A 16441-nucleotide genomic window follows, 5' to 3' on the forward strand; every position below is an offset into this window, starting at 1 on the left:
GCAGGGAGTATCAACAGGGCTTCAGGAGTTAACTCTCCTTTCTCCGTGTCTGTCTGACAGCTGCAACAACAACAGAGCCTTGCTCCGCATTCTGGAGCAAGAGAGGCGGAGGAGGCAGGTGGCTCCAGAAGAGAAATACCCGCTCTCGGAGAAGACTCCCCTCTTTGCCAGACCCTACAAGGTGATGGGAGTGGGGTGCAGGCTGGAAGGAGAGGACGAGGGAGGCTTGGGGTGGGCCAGGAGAGCTGTGTCTCCGCATGGGCTGTGGCAGACTTGAGCCCGACCCCTGCAAACACAGCAGCTTCCCATCTGCTCCGCTGAGCGTGCCAAGCTTCCCTTGTGGGGCTGCATGGAGATTCCAGGAAGATCCTGAGCAGTGTCTCTTGCTGGGCTGGATCTCTTGCTTGGGCTGTTTCTGCCATTTCCCCCTCTCTGTTCTTCTGCTGCAGACCCAGAAAGAAGATTGGCTGTCAAGGCGCATTAAGAACTTGCTGGGCGATGTGGACTCCAAGGTGCTCCTGAGCCACGAGTCCCCTCTGAATCCCGCATGGATTCCAGAAAAGCCCACATCCCAGTCAGAGAGCAGCAGTCACAGGCCGGCATCCAGACAGACAAACGCATGTGAGGACATAAGGAGAGGATCCTCAGCAGAAGCACGAGACCTCACGCTCAAACCGGGGCAAAATGATGTGGGCAGAGTTGGAGGTCCCTCAAATGAGAGGTCAGAAGGCAAAGCTCCACAGGCCAAAATCCATGCTGAGGCTGTCAGGGTGAGTGCAACGGTTGGGCCCCTCTGTTGCTGGCAGTGCCTCGAGGCCAAGGGAGCAGCACACGCGCCCTGCCTGGCTCGTGGCTCAGCCTGCCCAGAGCTCAAAGGCACTTGCATCCCAGGTGCATTGAAGACAAAGCTCAGCTGCTTCAAAGCACAATTCCATAAAGGGAGAAGACTGCACAAACATACTAAGATTATAAAAATAACAATAATGATAAGTAGCAGTAGAAGTAGTAGTAGTAGTAGCAGTAGCAGTAGTAGTAGTAGTTTAAGAATGGAAACAGTGTTTCCTGACTGCCAGGTCCAAAGGGAACACAGACATTTTTATCAGCAGAGGAGGTGGAAGTGACTGTGGGGATTTCAGCTGGTTTTCTACCTGGCCTCCCTTATTAACTCCCCTTCAGATGGGCCTTTTGATTAGCATTTCATTATTAATGGGCTTGCATGACACTTTTAGAGATGTTGGTAAGCAAATGCCGGCTGAGTGCATGCTTGTTTGCTATCGGTGAGTGAAATGGCCAAAGAAACTCACACTGCTTCCCTCTTTCTTGTTTCAGCGCATCCTGCACGTTAATGTGCACTCTGTTAAAGGAATATTGAAGGTGGGTGCTTTTCCATAGCAGATCTCCACGGGGAAGGCTCTAGAAATCCCTGAGGATTTCTGTCAGACTCTGGGAAGGGTGAAACTCCCTCTGTGTCCATCAGCAAAACTCCTGAGAGCTGCTTCTGCTCCTCTCTTTGCAGGAAATGAGCAGCCCACTGCCACCTCTCCTGTCACCTCTTCGGTCACCTCCTAGAAGAAAGACTTCCAAACTGCCATTGCAGGCAAAGGTAACCCAGCCCATTTTTGCCAGGGCTTCTGAACACTGACAAGAGATCTTTCTGCTGAGCACAAGTTCAGTCTTGGCAGAAGGAGCCTGCTTGGGGGCCAGCCCGAGTTCCCTGACCATAAAGAGCGTTGCTAGTTAGAAACCAAGCACACACTGCACAATGTGTGGCGTTGCATTATACCCAGGTGTCCTGGGTTTTTTCACTTCAGTACAACGAGGAGTCTGATTTTATTTGCATGAATGACAAATATTCCTGTCTCTCGGGAACTGGCTTAGAAGAATTGGAAACTCTTAATTCTAACTAATTTTTTTCTAACTAATGAGGCTTTGTGCGGAATTCTTACATGCAGAGGCAGCCTGTGCCTTTACAGGCAAGGCTCAGCTGCTTCAACAGCAACTTAGGGAAAGTGCGTTTCTATCAACTGAGCAGACTGCAGGAACACATTTATACAAAAATAATGATAATAAGGACAATGATGATGATGATGATGATGATCAAAATCAGAGTAATAAGGAGTAGATGTAGTAGGAGTAGTAGCAGTAGTTTAGAATTGGTAACAGTTTTCCCTGACTGCCAGTTTCCAATGGGAAGACAGACATCTCAGAGGAGAAGGAGTTGACAGTGGTGGCTTCAGCTCTCTCCAGGCCTGGTCTCCATGATTAACTCCTGTTCAGATGGGCTTTTTTAGTACTTACTCCCGTTTTACTTTTAATACATTTGCATGGCATTTATAGAGCTGTTGGTCAGCAAAGGCTTGCAGAGTACCTGCCGATCAGTAAAAATCCCCAACAAACTCCTTCTGTTTCCCTCATTCTTGTTTCAGGCACAGAAGCCCACTGATGTGCCATCAATTAAAAAAATATTGAGGGTAAGTGCTCCTAAATAGATCTCCGTGTTTGCTCATGTTTTGCATACACTAAGGAGATGGTTGGGGACAAAACACATTTAGAGAGCTGCTTCTCTCCCTCTCTTTGCAGGAAATGAGCAGCTCCCTGCCACCTCTCCTGTCACCTCTTCACACACCTCCAAGAGCAGAGACATCCAAACCGCCACTGGTCAAAAAGGTAAGGCAGCCCATTTTTGCCAGGGCTTCCGATAAATGACGAGAGAACTTTCTGTTCTGACAGACAAGTTCATCTCAGCTCTTTGGCAGCTCTGAGAATGCTTTAGAAATATCTATTCCAAAATGCTCATGGCCCTGACATGCCATTGAAGGCTTAGCTCTTTGCCACTGTCTGGTTTATGGAGTTTTATTCAGCACATCCCCGTCCATGGTGCTGGAGGAGCAAGTTAGTGCACGTGGCCTGTTTGTTTAGAGTCAGCTCTTCCCAGGCCAAAGGCCCGACTTTACAACCTCTGGGCAAGAGTCCCTGGGCTCTGGGGAGCTGTGCTAGGACAAAAAAGCCCACAAAGACATCAGTCTTGAATCCTTCTTTTCTCTTTTGCTTGGCAGCCTGAGCCATCAACTTCTAAAAAGCGGCGCCTTGACAACCTGGTGACCCAGACAAAGCGAGGAGCAGTGCCAAGAGAGGGTCCCAGGGGAATCGTCTGTGGGAATGGACGTGAGGAGGGTGAGAAGCAGAAGCAGGGCTCCAACAACAATTCATGCCAGAGGCCCTCCAAGGCAAGGGAGCGTCCTCACGAGAGCTGTGGCCAAGTGGCCAAGAAATCTCAGAAATTCTTTTGCCAAGTGGCCAAGGATCCTAAGAAGGGCTCTGGACAAGTGACCAAGGATCTTCACAAGAACTTTGCCCAAAAAGACAAGGGTTCTCAGAAGGGCTCTGCGCAAGCAGCCAAGCACTGTGAGAAGAGCTCTGGCCAGGTGACGAATCCATTGCCAAAGAGCTCTGTGCAGGTGGCCAAGGAATTTTGGAAGGTCTCTGGCCAGGCGGGCAAGGCTCCTCATGAATCTCAAGTTACAACTACACACAGCTCTCTGAAGCCAGCTGTGCACACCAAGGAGGCCTTGCTCAAAACAGCGGCGGATATGAAAAGGCTCACTGAGACTCTGGTGCACAAGAAATACAAAAGTGTCCCGATGAAGAGTGAGCCTGGTTCTTTGATGGTCACAGACCAGTTTTGCAAGGACAAGCAGAAAGTCCAGGAAGCAGAGAAACCAATATCTGCTTTCAAAGCAGACCTGAAGCTGGGAGTGCATGAGGTGTCTGAGAAGAGAAAGCACAAGAAGCCTGACAAGAACTGTGGCCAAATGGCCAGTCACTCCCAGAAGAGCTATGGCCAAGTGGCCAAGGATCCATGGGAAGCTCATCTTCCCACCAAACACAGCTGGCTGAAGCCTCTTGTGCTCCCCAAAGAGGCCGTGCCCAGGAACACTGTGGGAATCAAAAGGCCCGGGGAGCCCCTGGAGCACAACGAACCCAAGAGAGTGAGGAAGGTGGAGAGCGAGCCTGGTCCTTTGCAGGTCACAGCCCAGTTTTGCAAGGACCAGCTGAAAGTCAAAGCAGGGAAGCCAAAAGCCACAGAGAGTAAAGGCCTGAAGCTGGCACCTCACGAGCCCTCTGGGACGAGAAAGGACAAGGGCTCCCACCAGGCCAACGCCAAAGGCTTTGTGGACCCCAAGCTCCTGGGACATGCTCAGCAACGGGACACTCTCATCCCCAGTGGCCACAGGCCTGGGGATCCGCACAAGGAGAAGGTGCCCTTGCCTCCAGGGGAGAAGAAGTGGTTCTTGCCTGCAAGGAAGGCAGACTTGAAGAGGAAAGCCGTGAGGAGTCCTGAGGAGTCCCCTGGAAAGAAGAAGGTGAGAGGGGCAGGGGGAGATGGGTTTGGCCAATGATCAAGGGGGTGTTAGAAAAACCCATGTGAAGTTTCCCCTTCATACGTTGGCACTAGAGCCACGATCCTTCTCCTCGTAAAGTAATTTCAGTGTGTGATATTTTCTCTTTTCAACCAGAATCTCTCAATCTGAGCTGTACCGGTCTGCATTCTAGGTGAATTTTCAAGACCTGAGTGATTTTTTTTTCCCTGTTTTCTTTCTTCCTCTTAGAGGGAAGACAAGGGGGATAGTCCCAGGAAGAAAAAGGAATGAAAAAAAATGCCAAGAAAATAATTGCAGCTTTCAGGAAACAAAGGCTCCAGTAAACTGAAGTGAGTATGCAGTGCTGAGATGTCAGAAAGATGAGTAAATCTGTCTTCAGAAGGGCAAGACAAAGAACTGTATCTCCTGTCCTGACACTGGAGAGTTTGCTTCCAACATGGTGTGCCTCCTGCACCTTCACTGCTGCAGACTGGCCTTGACATGCTGGAAGCAAGCAGTTCAAAAGCAGCTCTGTAGGTGTAGCTGGGTGAGGGTGGCAGCCTTTCCCTGCTGACATCCTCTGAGAGCACAGAGGTGTTGGGGCTGATGTTTGCCTGGGGGAGGAGGGATGTTCCAATTGCAGTAGGAATGGAAGAGCTTTGATTGTGGAGTTCCTCCCTCCCTTTCCCTCAGGGAAAATGAGCAGCTGTCTTAGTCCTGTGCTGGCTTTCACAGTGGGAAGGGTAGGAGGTGTTTTGGGGCAGAGAGGGCTCTGGATCAGGTCGGGGATGGTGCTGTGCTCTGTGTCAAATCGTCCTCTGTGCAGCATCAGCTGTGCCAAGGCAGAGCAGGTGCAGAGCACGTGTGCAGTGAGTAGGGACCGAAGCACAGGAAAAGTGGGGGCTGAAGGAGGGGAGAGGACTGTGCCATGCACAGCAGAGTCAGGTGAGAAGTGCAGCCTCCCACCTGAGCCTTCTCACTGGGTTTAACTTCATTTCCTGCTCTGCTGGTGCTGCACTCCATGAGCTGGGATTCTCTGCTCGGTGTGTTCTCGGAACCTTGGAGAAGCTGACTAAAACGGGTGGAAATGAGCAGCGGCGAAACAACAGTGGTTGAGCGCTGTTTGGTGCTGCTATTTGCTGCCAGAGTTCCCCGCTCATCCTGATCTCAGATGCTCAGAAATGTGCTAGGCCACTCTGTTACGGAATGGGACAGTCTCGGCCCGTTAAAAGTCTCTCTCACTGAAGCCTCTCAGCTTTGGAAGTGTTGTCTTGTTGAGACACTGGCAAGATTTGTTGCAGGACATAGCCAAGTGTTTAAGAAAAGCCTACATTAGGTGCGCATCAAAATCCTGAATTTGCTTCTCTTGTCCAGAGCCATGAGAAGCTTCATTCCAAGCTGGGAGGAAAAATGTGGAGCTACCGGCCGTGACTGCTGCACAAGGTGCACCCAGCTGACCTTGAGAGCCAAAGGAGAGCCAGAGCCGAGAGTGACGACCCGGAGCTGCCTGCCATGGATAACCCTGCCAGGACCCAGGATCCTCAGAACCCAGGGGAGCTGTGTGATTGTCTTCAGAAACATCCTCTCAGATAAGTGACCATTTCTGTTTGTAGGCAACTGTGAATAGCAGACGGGTGTAGAAGGGATTGTGTTTGTAAAAATAAAGAGTAGTTTGTTTAAAAATAAGAAACAGGAAACCTGGGGGGGGGGGGGGGGAGCTGCAACCTGGGCCTAAGGTTTTACAGGACGCTGACAAAATTGTTGGCCCTTGCAGCTTTGCATTTCTGGGTTATAAAATTGGATTTCATTGGCTGTTCATATAGATTTGGTTGTTTACTGTTGGCTCAGGCTGTGGGGTCTAGGATGTTGAGGGGCAGGAAGGGCTGTGAGTTAGGCCAGACTGTGCACACTGTATTAGCTGACTTCTAATTGCTTTCTTTTTCTTGATCATTTTCCTGCTTCTAGCCCTCACTGCACTCCCAGCCCTCACGGAGCAAGGAAACCTGCTGCTGAATTTCTCGGTGCTTGGGAAGGGTTTCTAGGTACAAAACACTGTGAGCTGCCAGGTGAGAAGCCAAGGTTCCATTTCCATTATTGGAGGGCTTGCTGGGGAAGAAGGCGACAGGGGGAGAGCCTGGAGCATAGACTATGCCTGGGAGAAACGAACATGGTTTTCTGGGCATTTAGGAAAGCCGGGCTTTGGAATTCTGTAGGCATCTCTCTCTGACCAGCTTTCTCTCTGTGGTTTTCCGGGGATCTGCAGGGGATGAGAAGGATCCGTTCCAGTGACTCCTCTGCGAAATGAAGACAAGACAAGAAGACCCGAAGCTGGAAGAGTAAGTGCTCGTTTTACAGCCCTGCCTGTAGTTTCTGAAGACACCAAAGAGGGCTGGCCCTGCACCCATCCCAGTTTCTGCTTCCTCATGAGCACTTCTTTAGGGAGCAAAGAGAGAGGGAGAGATGGGAGAGAGCTGCCCTGTCAGGGCGGCACCTGCTAAGTAGCTTGGCTGCAGCTGAGCAGCACTTGAATTTTGACTCCCCAGTGGGCCTTTGACCAGTACTGGCCAGCAGAAATTCCTAGAGTTGCTGCTGCTTTTTTTGTTGTACATTTTAGTCATGACAAATGCTGTGTCATCCTGTGGTGCCACCAGTGGGGAATACTCAAAAGCTGTAACCTGCCATCCCACGGGACCTTGGCAGTGTCATTTCCCACAAACACAAAGTTTTGTGGGCCCCACTGGGCAAAGGGATGCACTGCCATGATCTGCTGGCAACCTTGCAAAAGCAAATAAGCACCATGTGCCTGGCAGAAGGGCTGGAAGGCTGTAAAAATCCTCCCCCTAAAGAGGCAGCTGCTGAAGCTGAAAAGGCTTTGCAGGTCCTCTTGGAGTAAAGTCACTCCAGTCATTGACTGTCCTCTGCCAGGTGTGCCTGTTGGATGAATCCAACCAAATGTTTTCTCTCTCCCTCCTTCTGTTCCAGAGTTTTCTGCTGAGGAACGCCAAGGAAGATGACCAGGAACTGAAGATGACCGGCCTGACTTTCCACCCCTAATGACACAGAATTTCCTGTGTCCCAGACTGGAACCCCAGTGCCTTAACTGGGTGTTCTGGATGTAAATAGTTCCAAGTTCTCTGTTCTTTTGTTTGTTTGGTTGTTTGTTTTTACTTTCTTGTTCAATGCAGAGATCCTGCATTTTGTTTGTTTGTTTGTTTGTTTGTTGTAAATACAGTTGTAAGTTCTTTTGGTTACCTTTGGAAAACGTTGTGGTTTTTGAGGGTGATGCTTTTCTACCTTGCAAAAGAAAAGATGGGGGGTGGCGGTGGTGGTACCTGCCGTTAAAATGAAACTGTGGGGAGAAGGATGGTATCCCAAAACACTTGTGATTACAAGAAAGAATTACCTCCCTTTTCCACATCACTTTATGATACAGGAACAGCTTAGCCAGGCAGTGAAATAAAGTTACTCTTTGCCACGGGTTTGTGGTTGCTCCAGTTGCCCGCCTGTGCCGACTCACACAGCCACATTTCCCAACAATCTTTTGGATACTGCCACGAACAAAGGCAAGGCTCACGTGGATGTTCCTCCTGAAGGGGAAAAACGAGAACTCTTATCTCTGAGGTGCAAGCATGTGGGGTGTCTGCCTGTATGTGTCACCCCGAGCCTTTCCAAAGCCCGGGCTGCAGAAACCCTCGGGGTTAACAAGCCCTGACAGTGATTCTGGCAGCCAACGCTGCTCTCCAGTGTGGCTAGTTTGCACTCCACTCTCCAGTGGCTTCCATTGGGAGTTGATAAATGCGTTTGGAGTGCAGGGATGAGCATCTCACCTTGTGACTCCATCTAACTTGCAGAAAATCTTTTCAAACTCTTCCCAACCCATTACTTGCCTTTTTCCAAGTAATTAATTCAAAAAGATAAAGGACTGTGTAAATATAGGAGTACCGCTTTCAAAATTTCTAGAGAGTTTTACGTCTTGTGTAGTCATCCTTTGAAATCAAAACACCCTCCTGCACCCTCAAAGCATTTGGAGCTGTTCTTCTCGAACCGTGCAATTGAGCCCCTGGATATACACAAACACCTCAGTCTTGTTCAGAAGTAACTGGGGGCATTTCAGGCATAGCTGATTTTAATTTATTTGGTAATCATCTGTCTTCCACAGTCCATCTAGAATTTCCTGTGGAATTTCAATCCAGAATTGCAATCAGAGACAGTAGTAATACCACCTTGAGTTAGTACGCTCAGGTAGTGCCAAGCAACGAGTTTTGCAGGAAGGTGAATTCAGCCGCATTTTCTCTGTCTACACTCCCTTCAGGCAGAAGGGACAGGACAAGAGGAAATAGCCTCAAGCTGTGCTGGAAAGAACAGGGCATTCTCCCAAGAAAGGCATTCTGGTTTCTTCCCTCCCCACAGCCCTGTAGCCTCCCTGCACTGTGCCACAGGGCACATCCCAAGGAGACTGGAAGTGCCCCGGGTTTACGGGAAAGGCAGACAGCGGGCACGTTCTGTGTCCCGTACACTTGCCGATGGCTGCCAAGGCACACGGGGCTGCAGAGAGACACGCCGCGTGCCAGGCGGGATTCGGTGTCGCCCAGGTGGCCTCAGCCCCAGGCCGGCAGGGTTCCCGACCCACAGCAGCCGCCCCCGCCCCCTTTCCCGGCAGCGCTCCCGGCTCCGTGAGGGCCACAGGCCTTGCCCAGAGCCAGACGGCGCTGGCAGCTTTACGTACTGCTTTCCAGCATATTAAAACAGGGCTTTACGTGACTGGTTTTCAGCATTTTTCGCTTTCCTTTTCTTGAGTAGAAATGAAATAGCTCATTTAAAAGTAAGACAGAGATGTACCCGGCACTGGTTATGACCAAGCCCGTCATTTCTGGCAGTAATGCTTCTGGGATAGAATAGTCAAGGCAAAAAACCCAACAAGTGTGGCCCAGATGGCCTCCCGAAGAGAGACCACGGTGCCGAGAGAGAGTCTCGGGGAAGTTGCCCCCGCGGATGGATGTGGGGAGGCCAAGAAGCAGGAGCAGGACAGCAGCAGCAATTCCTCGCAGCAGCACAGCGAGCCGAGGGAGCCTCCTCACAAGAGCCGGGTGGCCAGAGCTCCTCAGGACACTCGTCCGCCTCCAAAGGGAACAGCCAGAAGCCTCCTGTGCACACCAAGGACACCTTTTCTTTACGTACTGCAAAGAGGCCAGGAGGAAATGCCCCTTCATCCTCCCAGGAACTCCAGCATTCAGCTCGGGCAAATGACACTCAGGAGTTGACGTCCTTTCAAACAAAACTTTCCAGAGGATGAAGCAGAAAACTTTGTCATCAAACCAAAAGCCAGGGGAAGCGAAATGAAAGCTGTGCTTTTATTCCCAGCGAGTGCAGCACTCCATCCCGAGCGATGGGGTTAGGTGGGAAGGAGGCCGGGCAATAGGCTGGTGTCCGAGTAAAGCCTTTCTCCCTGTCAGTCCTGAGGGCTCCCTGAGCGGCTCCTTCTCAGCTGCTGGGCAGGGCCCTCGGGGACAGCCCGCGTGCTGCCCCGGGGCAGGGCTGGCTTCCCGCAGGGCAGCAGGGGCTGCGGGCACAGGGCGCGCTCCAGCAGGGTCCCGCGCCCTCGGAGCCCCGCGGCAGCCGCACACCGGCCCGGCCGCGCTCGGGACGCTCCGTTGGCCCCCGGGCCCCGCCGACGGCACAACCGTCCTTGGGCAGCCCCGCGGGCCGCAGCAGCACGGAGCGCAGCGCAGCGCAGCAGCTCGGCTCGGGAGCAGCGCTCGGCCACACAGCCTGTTCGCGGCGCCTTTCCTGCCTCTGCCGAGGCATTCCTCGCCCGCAAGGCCGCCTCGGGCCAGGTAATTCTGCGCTTGGCCGCCGGGCTTGGGCACACGGGCCAGCCGCGGCTGTCCCCGCCGCCTTCCAGCGCTGGCCCCCCCCGGCGACAGCTTCAAAGCCGGGCTCCTGCTCCTGCCTCTGCCAGCGCTTTGCGGGGAAACAGTCGCTGCCCAGGGAGATCGCCTTCAAGGCCTCTCTCATGCAAAGAGTTAGCAGTGGCATCGCCCAGCCGGCAGTGGCACCGATTCATGTCAGCCGGAGAGGGCGAGGTTGCAGGAGGGCTGGCTGCTCATTCAGCTTGAAGCCTGAATGCCGCTGAGGAGCAGGAGAGCCAGGCAATCCCTGGCAAGGGAGGGGGACGTGGGAAGCACCAAGGGCCCTTGCCTCTGCCCCGTGTGCTGCCAGGAGGAGCCAGCACTGAGCAGGAGAGGCTTGGGGGCAGAGGCAGCAGCTGTGTGCCAGGGGGAAGGAAGCCCGGCCTTTTCCTGGGCAGCGCCTGCAGCAGCTGCTCCAGCTGGGGCCGGGATTGCCCCGTTGGGAGTGGGAGCAGCTGCCCGGGGCCGCTCTTCCAGTTGACCCGTCACAGGCAGGGACTCCCTCCCGAGGGAGGTGGCAAAGCCCCTGTGGAAACCCCCAGGTGCCAAAGTAAAGCCAAAGCTATGGAGGTGTTCTTTCTCCAGTCTTAGCAATCGAGGCCCTTCTAATTACAATGGCCTTGTCTGTATCTAGTGGTCCGTCGTATGTCTAGAAGTAAAGTGGCCAGCAGAATATTGGAACCATTCAAGGCCACGTTGGACAGGCCTTAGATTAGCCTGGGCTAGTGGAAAGTGTCCCTGCCCATGGCAGAGGGGCAGAACCTGGTGAAATCTAGGGCCCCTCCCAACCTCCAACGTTCCACGCTTCTGTGGTTTTATGGTGCTGTGGTTCTCCAAAGCCGGTGTTTTCTCTGACTGTATGTCGCGCTGTCCCTTCGAACAACGGAATGTATGCAAACCAGCAAGCTTTGCCCACGAAAATATCCCGGGGAGCCTAGAGATAGCAACATTTCAAGGAAAAGCTCTTGAGATGGGGACACAAGGTTTACGTTTCCAATCAGCTTCCAAGCTTCCTTGCTCCATTAGAGCAGCTCCCTGCCTGCGGCTGGATGCAGAAGGCAGAATGTAGAGCAATGAGATATGTCCTGCTAAGGGCTGCAGAGATGAGCCTGGCCACATCCAGCAGTGTCAAAAGCCTGTTGGAATTGCCATCAGGGTCCCTTGTCTTCTGAATAAGGTGGAGCCATTGGCTCATGCAAACGAGGAGTTATTAAGAAGGGGGGGGAGAAGCTCTGTTGGGGTCTGCAGTTCTTTTGACGCGTACTTTTGTTGTTCCAGTCTGGTTTTGAACCCCTTTCTGTTGTCCCCTCAATCCTCCCCTCTCCTCCTGTGGTTACTGCCTGGCAGCTCTGGCTGCCAGGGCTGTAAAAACGACTGGGGAAGGGCGTGTGCTTGTGGATCTGGGCAAGACCACGGAGTGTGGGAAGTGCTGGGAGGGCATCTAAGGGCTGCTCGTGAATATTGATGAGGGCGGTGCACTCTCATCCTAGAAAAGGCAGCGATGCCATTTTGTGGGCCTGAGCCGGGCTTTGAGTAGTTTACAACCCTTGGGTATCTGCTTTGCTCTCCGCAGTGAGGAAAGCACAGCTTGGTTCAGAAGTTCTGAGCACTGCTGTGTTCACAGGCATGGCTTGGTTGCAAGAGCATTTGTGCCTTGTGGGAATTGTGTCAGGTTAACGCCGCCTGTGCCGCCTCCAAGCCGCGGGGCGTCAGTGTGGGCAAAAACCTGGCCCGGTCAAGGGCATTTGCAAAACTTTTGGGCTGTTTCTTGAAGTGCAGATTTTCCTGCTGGCCACTTGTGTGCTTTGTGGCCGTGTTAAGGAGAAGTCGGTGACAGAGCAGGCTTCCCTGCCACGCTCTTTTCTCGCACGTGTGCGTGCACCTCTCTGTGTCCAAGTTATGCCAGTGCCAAGTCCATTCCAGAGAAGCTGGAAGGTTGTTGGAACGACTTCTCCCTGTGTGCACTTCTTCCTTCTCCCAGCTTTGTTTGTGTTTAAATCCAAGTGGGCACCTTGTTCTTCTAAGGCACTTAATTTCCCCGCCAACATTCTGGTTTTCATGATTGTGAGGAGGGAACAAAGCCGCAGTGTTTGTTTGCTTCCAGGTGTGTCCTCTGAGCCTAGTGTGAGTGTCTGTTCTTGGGCCTCCCAGCTGCAGGGGGAGGTGGGGTCTGACAGGATTCCCATCCCCAGTGGCCCCTGTCTCTCTGTGGCTTGCAGAATGGTTCCCTGCTGGTGCCTTCCCTGGTGTTAAAAGCCATGGCCTAGAGCTCAGCTGCCTCAGCTCTTCCCCCAGGTGTCCGTGCTCCTGTCTCATGCCAGTTGTCCTAAGTGGGGTGCTTCACAAGACTTCAGCCAATGCTCCTGTAGCCTCCTCCCCAGGGAGAAATCATTCTGCTCCCTCCAGAGTGTGACATGCTGCGGATGAACGTCAGCAATTGAAACGTAAAGGTTTTCAGTCCTGTTTCCACCCGTTTGAGGTTGTTTTCCTCTGCCGAGAGAATCTTGTTACCTTTTCAACTGGAGTCGTCTTTTTAGGGCCTTTTTTGGCCCTCCTTATCTTTCCTTCCTCTTTCCGCAAATGCTGCCATTGATGTGAGGCCCATTTGGTTGTCTAAAGGCAGGGCTCCTAGGGCACTTTTGTCCTTAAAATTGAACCGGATCTCCTGGAGCGTGTAGCAGTGGCCTGGTTTGTCATGCTGCTGGCCAGATGTGGAGTTAAGGGCTGACCTGAACTGCAGCAGCAGTGCTGGCAAAAGGGGAAAATGGATCTCTTGCTTCTCCCATTCTCAGCTCCGTGTAATCCCCATGTTTGGGTGGTTTCTGTTTAGGAACACTGCCGTGACTCCCAGTCGGGCACTCCGGGCTCTGAGTGTAGCAAGGCCCTGCAGATCTTGACCCCTGCTTTGTGCGTGACCTCGTGCAGATGGTGAATATCTGTTTGTTCTCTTCCAGAGAAGCTGACTCAGTCTGAGGCTTCGTCATGGAACCGACACACGACCAGAGCAGCGGCAATAGGTAGGAATTAATTTGATGCAGTCTCGGCTTCCCGGGTGCTGGGATGAATGTGGAGATCCATGCAATGTGCCCGCACGCTTTTCCTTCCCCAGTGTCCACAAATATCAGAGCCAGAGTTTCCCCCCTTTTGCAGTAGTCTTCCACAGAGCAGGGACAGTTTCAAGAGATCTGGTATTCCATGACAGCTTTATTGGGGTTTTAGTGGGGGGCTGGTGGCATTGAGTACATGCCTGTGTGTCTGAGGAGGAACAGGGGGATTTGCCCTGGTGTTCTCTGAATGTCCGAGGTCTCATTTTTCATTCCATTTATGGGGCTGCTTTCAATGCAGCCGCATGACACAGTTCAGTGTTTGAAAGTGGCAAAAGCCTCAAGACAGAGGATTCTCTTTTAGTCAGGACTAGCAATCCCTGAGAAGGCTGGCTGCTGTCCCCTGTGTGTCATTGCCCTGGGGCACAGCACACGCTGGACAGAACTGATGTGTCCAGTGTCAGCATCCTGTGGATTTCACCACTGCTTTGCTCCTGGACACGTGGCCTTGTGGGAAAGCCCCAGTGTGTGCAGGGAGTATCAACAGGGCTTCAGGAGTTAACTCTCCTTTCTCCGTGTCTGTCTGACAGCTGCAACAACAACAGAGCCTTGCTCCGCATTCTGGAGCAAGAGAGGCGGAGGAGGCAGGTGGCTCCAGAAGAGAAATACCCGCTCTCGGAGAAGACTCCCCTCTTTGCCAGACCCTACAAGGTGATGGGAGTGGGGTGCAGGCTGGAAGGAGAGGACGAGGGAGGCTTGGGGTGGGCCAGGAGAGCTGTGTCTCCGCATGGGCTGTGGCAGACTTGAGCCCGACCCCTGCAAACACAGCAGCTTCCCATCTGCTCCGCTGAGCGTGCCAAGCTTCCCTTGTGGGGCTGCATGGAGATTCCAGGAAGATCCTGAGCAGTGTCTCTTGCTGGGCTGGATCTCTTGCTTGGGCTGTTTCTGCCATTTCCCCCTCTCTGTTCTTCTGCTGCAGACCCAGAAAGAAGATTGGCTCTCAAGGCGCATTAAGAACTTGCTGGGCGATGTGGACTCCAAGGTGCTCCTGAGCCACGAGTCCCCTCTGAATCCCGCATGGATTCCAGAAAAGCCCACATCCCAGTCAGAGAGCAGCAGTCACAGGCCGGCATCCAGACAGACAAACGTATGTGAGGACATAAGGAGAGGATCCTCAGCAGAAGCACGAGACCTCACGCTCAAACCTGGGCAAAATGATGTGGGCAGAGTTGGAGGTCCCTCAAATGAGAGGTCGGAAGGCAAAGCTCCACAGTCCAAAATCCATGCTGAGGCTGTCAGGGTGAGTGCAACGGTTGGGCCCCGCTGTTGCTGGCAGTGCCTCGAGGCCAAGGGAGCAGCACACGCGCCCTGCCTGGCTCGTGGCTCAGCCTCCCCAGAGCTCAAAGGCACTTGCATCCCAGGTGCATTGAAGACAAAGCTCAGCTGCTTCAAAGCACAATTCCATAAAGGGAGAAGACTGCACAAACATACTAAGATTATAAAAATAACAATAATGATAAGTAGCAGTAGAAGTAGTAGTAGTAGTAGCAGTAGCAGTAGTAGTAGTAGTTTAAGAATGGAAACAGTGTTTCCTGACTGCCAGGTCCAAAGGGAACACAGACATTTTTATCAGCAGAGGAGGAGGAAGTGACTGTGGGGATTTCAGCTGGTTTTCTACCTGGCCTCCCTTATTAACTCTGCTTCAGATGGGCCTTTTGATTAGCATTTCATTATTAATGGGCTTGCATGACACTTTTAGAGATGTTGGTAAGCAAATGCCGGCTGAGTGCATGCTTGTTTGCTATCGGTGAGTGAAATGGCCAAAGAAACTCACACTGCTTCCCTCTTTCTTGTTTCAGCGCATCCTGCACGTTAATGTGCACTCTGTTAAAGGAATATTGAAGGTGGGTGCTTTTCCATAGCAGATCTCCACGGGGAAGGCTCTAGAAATCCCTGAGGATTTCTGTCAGACTCTGGGAAGGGTGAAACTCCCTCTGTGTCCATCAGCAAAACTCCTGAGAGCTGCTTCTGCTCCTCTCTTTGCAGGAAATGAGCAGCCCACTGCCACCTCTCCTGTCACCTCTTCGGTCACCTCCTAGAAGAAAGACTTCCAAACTGCCATTGCAGGCAAAGGTAACCCAGCCCATTTTTGCCAGGGCTTCTGAACACTGACAAGAGATCTTTCTGCTGAGCACAAGTTCAGTCTTGGCAGAAGGAGCCTGCTTGGGGGCCAGCCCGAGTTCCCTGACCATAAAGAGCGTTGCTAGTTAGAAACCAAGCACACACTGCACAATGTGTGGCGTTGCATTATACCCAGGTGTCCTGGGTTTTTTCACTTCAGTACAACGAGGAGTCTGATTTTATTTGCGTGAATGACAAATATTCCTGTCTCTCGGGAACTGGCTTAGAAGAATTGGAAACTCTTAATTCTAACTAATTTTTTTCTAACTAATGAGGCTTTGTGCGGAATTCTTACATGCAGAGGCAGCCTGTGCCTTTACAGGCAAGGCTCAGCTGCTTCAACAGCAACTTAGGGAAAGTGCGTTTCTATCAACTGAGCAGACTGCAGGAACACATTTATACAAAAATACTGATAATAAGGACAATGATGATGATGATGATGATGATCAAAATCAGAGTAATAAGGAGTAGATGTAGTAGGAGTAGTAGCAGTAGTTTAGAATTGGTAACAGTTTTCCCTGACTGCCAGTTTCCAATGGGAAGACAGACATCTCAGAGGAGAAGGAGTTGACAGTGGTGGCTTCAGCTCTCTCCAGGCCTGGTCTCCATGATTAACTCCTGTTCAGATGGGCTTTTTTAGTACTTACTCCCGTTTTACTTTTAATACATTTGCATGGCATTTATAGAGCTGTTGGTCAGCAAAGGCTTGCAGAGTACCTGCCGATCAGTAAAAATCCCCAACAAACTCCTTCTGTTTCCCTCATTCTTGTTTCAGGCACAGAAGCCCACTGATGTGCCATCAATTAAAAAAATATTGAGGGTAAGTGCTCCTAAGTAGAAGATCTCCGTGTTTGCTCATGTTTTGCATACACTAAGGAGATGTTTGGGGACAAAACACATTTAGAGAGCTGCTTCTCTCCCCCTCTTTGCAGGAAATGAGCAGCTC

At 51.9% G+C, this 16441-nt stretch overlaps 2 long non-coding RNA genes across 2 annotated transcripts; both read left to right on the forward strand.

Annotated features, from left to right (window-relative positions):
• The first annotated feature begins 3893 nt into the window (after nt 1-3893).
• Nucleotides 3894-5839, forward strand: LOC136290695 (uncharacterized). Its single transcript, XR_010721318.1, has 3 exons — nt 3894-4364; nt 4611-4711; nt 5736-5839. It is a non-coding gene; the product is annotated as an uncharacterized lncRNA (long non-coding RNA).
• A 533-nt stretch (nt 5840-6372) lies between these two features.
• On the forward strand, nt 6373-7421 carry LOC136290696 (uncharacterized). The gene is made up of 3 exons (XR_010721319.1): nt 6373-6427; nt 6625-6697; nt 7344-7421. It is a non-coding gene; the product is annotated as an uncharacterized lncRNA (long non-coding RNA).
• The last annotated feature ends 9020 nt before the right edge of the window (nt 7422-16441 follow it).

Source organism: Chamaea fasciata, unplaced genomic scaffold (genome assembly GCF_029207755.1).
Source record: "Chamaea fasciata isolate MVZ Bird 193981 ecotype frontalis unplaced genomic scaffold, bChaFas1.0.hap1 SCAF_6, whole genome shotgun sequence".
Classification (NCBI taxonomy): Eukaryota; Metazoa; Chordata; class Aves; order Passeriformes; family Sylviidae; genus Chamaea; species Chamaea fasciata.